Genomic DNA, 5,006 nt, shown 5'->3' with positions numbered 1-5,006 from the left:
GAATAATAATAAACAAAGCAGATACAAGAGGGTCCTCACACCATCGATTCTTTCGGGGCCCTAATAGAGTAGCAGATTTTATTTTTGCGGTGGAATGGCGTCGCTGAAGAAGACAAACCACCAGCTTTAATCGCAGAGTTTTGATGCTTAGCCAAAACGAACATCAATCCCGAAACTAATTAGAAGTGCCAGACTCCACACGATTTACTCAGAGGGACAATCACGACAACAGATGTTGCAGTTAACTCGCATTCTGTAAAATAATTGAGACTGGGACTGGTGCACGCAGTTCAGCTGGTTTGTTGGGAATCTCCAGAGATGGATCATGTTTCCAAGGTGATGTTCCTTTGTCCCTGTAGAATTCCTCTCTGCTGCAGACGAACACGAGCCGCCGAGGAAGCGACAGCATCTTTGACTGAATCCGCGCACATGCGAGTACTACTCCAGGGTGTGCGTCTTTATCCAATAAGAGGTCGGCGCTCTTCCTGAAGACGGTGCGAGGGCTGCTGTTCGTCAAGGTAATCTGGAGTTTATTTGTCATTGCACGAGATTCCTCTGTTCAGGCTTCCTGTGTCCATTACACACTGCTGAATTTTTCATCAAACACTTAAGTCCTTAGGCAGATGCATTTCTTCTTTGCTCATGCATTATTCATCACTGCCTGAATCTACCTGAGAGTAGCAGGTTAATCTGTCAAGGGGGCATCGCAATTAATGCATTTTTCCCACAGTGGTGTAATGGTATCTCGATATGTTTTGGGATCTTTTTGGAATTAAACAATATTTTGCTTAGTGTGTTTTTGTGTTGGGGGTAACGTGCATTACTTTTTAATTTATGAGAAAATATCCTAGTTACTTTTTCAAGTAAGTAAAGCTAGTTACTTAATTTCCTCACGTATTGACTGACAGCTCTCCTGTCCTCATGATGAGAGAAATCAGGAGTGAGTGATCAGGAGATGATCTTACTGTAGTTCTAGACTTAATGTGAGCATGCATTTACATTTCATGCATTTCGCACAAAAACAGATTCAGCATTCCTCAAAATCGATAAAAACGATGCGAACTCATATGATGCTAACTTGCATTAATTAAATACGTTAAATAACACAAATATCCTTTATGTATTGAATCACAGTCTTTGCTGCTGACCTTCGATTATCCAATTCAATCATACTGATAAGCATGACTTCAGATAAACATAATAGTTGTGTTTATTTATTTTATCGCTGAAGAGTGTTGAACTTTCTTCCCTTGCATCCTTTTCTTCATGCAATCCAGAAAGGCAGCACAGCTGAAAGGTTTGTTTGAGCTGCGTCCTCTACTGTACAGATGTTTTAATTTAGTTTTAATTTAGATTTTGGTTTATTCTTTTGATTCTTTTTTTTGTTTTTGGTGTTTTTGGGTTTTTAAATTTGTAAATTTTTTTATTTTTTATATTAAGGAAAGAACAGCCCAGTTTTAAAAAGTAATGCAAAAGTAACATAACGCATTACTTTCCATAAAAAGTAACTAAGTAACGTTATTAATTTAATTTTTATTGTACGGCATTACTTTTAAAAGTAACTTTCCCCAACACTGGGTACTTAAATAAACACAACACTAAAACCGCCAGTAGGTGGCAGCAAGTCCCTGTCTTAATGACGTGATTTATTTGGTAGTTCATTCTTTTGATTTGTTCAAAACGAGTGATTTATTTAGAAACAAAGCGAGTGGATCGGTTGAGATCATTGACTCAAATGATTTGTTCAACAAACAATTCATTCAGAAAGATGCACCAAATGTTCGCTCGAGCTTTGATTGGAACTACTTTCATCGGCAGCTGAAACAGAGACAAACGGATCCCCCAAAAAATTGTGTCTAAATTGTTACTCAATATTAACTTCTTGTTTGTTTTAACTATATAATCAAAATCATCACATTGGCACTCATGCACTGATGTGGCACTCTTAAGTGTGTTATTATAACTTAACTATATCGTATATTATAAATATATTTCTTGTTTTCATAACTTGAATTATAGGCTCATTTTAACTGCGTTCTAATAGGCTTCATCACACAGTCAATGGTTCTAGACTCTCAAGGCGTGATGTTTTTGTTTGTTTTTTTGCAAACACTTTCGTGAGTGACATAATATAATGATAATGTAAGCTTCATATCATTAAAAAAAAAAAATCAGTTTTAGTTTCTTCACCGAATCCCTTGCTCTGCCATCCAACGACATAGTGTGCTGCTTTTCTCTCTCTCACTTTTTCTGATCTAGTAATTGAAATTGCCTGCAGGCTAAATCCATTTATCTGTCCATGTGTCTTGACTTTCAGCTGGAGGGGTTCGGTATACATAATCCCCTCAGGGGGGACCCGTGCCCTCTTCTCCATTAAGCAGAGCCGACAGCACATTAGAGGTTATGTAATGTCTGTGTGAATTGTCCTACAACTTGTATTTACTAATTCCTACGGTGATGGCTAATCTTGCTTTTTACTTAGAAATGAAGATTGCAAATTTAGAACTGTGCATATTCCATTAATGCTGGAATGAATTTGTCCCATTGTGCCAGAAAGCACTCAAATCCGAAATGGTAACATGTTCTCCCATAGGCATAACCATGAGGGATTTTGTTATGAAGGCATGTCTGGTGTATTCTCAAAAGTCTCCTGACATGTATTTGAGAATATTTGCACTTTCGTAACCGTGTGTTGATATGAGCTACTGCAGTGATGACGTTCATGCATTCACATTTGTGTAAAGTGCTAAGAGTGACATCATATTGTCTATCCTGGTACGGTCTGTGCATTAGGCCAAGAGCTACTGCAGTCGCTTTCATCATAACAATTAACGAAGCTGTTTACATTGGAAGTGCTCGGCCTGTCTGAATGTGCCTACTGTTCACAATGTTTTTTTTTCTATTTCTGATGCACTGCACAGCAATCCCAGTCACTTCTTTTTTCCTTGCTTCACTTAAAATTACAAAATGATTTTATTTGTAAATGACTTATTATATATATATATATATATATATATATATATATATATATATATATATATATTAATGTATTAAATATACACTATCATTTATATATATTAATGTATTAAATATACACTATCATTTATCTTTTTTTTAATTAAAAGAAGTCTTAGGCTCACCAAGGCCTCATTTATTTGATTAAAATTACAATAAAAATAGTAATATTGTGAAATATTATTACAATTTAAAATAACTGTTTTCAATTATAATGTATGTTAAAATATAATTTATTCCTGTGATGCAATGCTGAATTTTCAGCATCATTACTCCAGTCTTCAGTGTCACATTTCTGATTATTATGTTGAAAACAGTTGTGCTACTTCATATTTTTGTGGAAACATTTTATTTTTCAGGATTCTTTGATGAATAGAAAGTTCAAAAGAACAGCATTTATTTGCAATATAAATATTTTGTGTTGTTATCAATGTCTTTACTGTCACTTCTGAATTTAATAAATCACCACTAAATGAAAGTATTAATTTCTTTTGTTGAAAAAAAAAACCTCCAATACACACATTTTCACTTAACCAATACACAATACTAAACCAACGCATATATAAGAAACAGATCCAGTATTCATCAAAATGAATAAAAAACAATGATGAAAAAACACAAACTCAGAATATTACACAAACCTGCAATAATTAAATGTTATCACAAAATCCTTTTATGTATTTAGTATCTTCAGCCTGAGGCTTATTTATTTACATTTGCCAAAAATATAACTTTTTTATATTAAAAACAAACAAGCAATCCCAGCCCAGACGAGAAAAAGTAGTGCAAAAGTAATGTAATGCATCACTTTCCATAAAAATTAACACGATTATTAACTTTTTTCAGGGAGTAATGCAATAGTTATGCATTACTTTTAAAAGTAACTTCCATCAACACTGATATTAAATATGTTATATATGTTAAATAACCTTCATTTGCACCAAAAAAGGTGGTCTCTCTGTCCTCTTAATTTAAATCATATATTGTTTCTAACCAGGACTGTGAACATTGTTTAAGCTATTGCTATTCTGAAATGGGCCGTGCAAAGTCTTTATTTCAGTGAATATCAAAGTATTCACCTGTTTCTCTGTTCCTGAGGATGTGTGTGATGTCTCAGGCGGGGCCTTAACAGAGCAGAAGCATTCTTGTATGGCTAATACCAAGGTTGTTCCACCGGTTTTAAATCTAGTTATTATTGGACTGTGTTGTAAATGTATTTGTGTAGGTGCAATCCCTGAGCTGTTTATTTACATTAATGGACCTTAACTAAAAAGAATTTTATAGGTGTTTTAATCACTGGCCCAATTTATTAGCATTTATTGGGTGTATGGGGTGCAGGCCATTATTAACAAGTGTACCTGTTTTTTTTGTGTTGTGTTGTTTTTTGCGGTACTTTTTCATGGGAGGCAGCCTCGGTTATCTGCATGATGACTACGTAAGGGATCTACTTCTGAGCTATGCGATTTTCAGGCGCAAGCACCACCTGGGGCGCATTACTCAGCGATTCTCATAGGGACATGTGGAGAGGTGAAAGAAGGAGCATCTCTCTTTCTCGGCTCTTCACAATACGCTAACATGCAGGATGGAAGGGCGCAGGATTAGGGGGGTATTGTTGTATCGGTCTCTCACTCTCTGTTCTTCCTCTGTGCGTGGATTGGCGATAGATCTGGCGTCTGGCAGAAATGCTGCTCAGAATGCTGACATTAGTGCTGTTGTTCTGCCTGGCGTGGTGGGCGTTGTGCTTCCCTGTTCCCTGTTGCCATGTGTTGCTTTGGGGGTGTTGTTCTGCTCTTCATAAGTCCATCAGCATCTCAAGTTTTGGTTAAGGTGCTGGTGGGAGATTTCAGAGGTGTTCCCCTCCCTGCCCCCCTGGGTGCCTTAAGTGATGATGGCAGGAATCAGTGACTACTTCTTGCTTCTTACTTCTTTTTTTTTTCTCAGAGAAATGGGAACTCAGTCAGGCTGGATGTTCCAAATCTCTAATATATATA

Source organism: Cyprinus carpio, chromosome A14 (genome assembly GCF_018340385.1).
Source record: "Cyprinus carpio isolate SPL01 chromosome A14, ASM1834038v1, whole genome shotgun sequence".
NCBI lineage: Eukaryota > Metazoa > Chordata > Actinopteri > Cypriniformes > Cyprinidae > Cyprinus > Cyprinus carpio.
Note: the sequence above shows the minus strand (reverse complement) of the source record.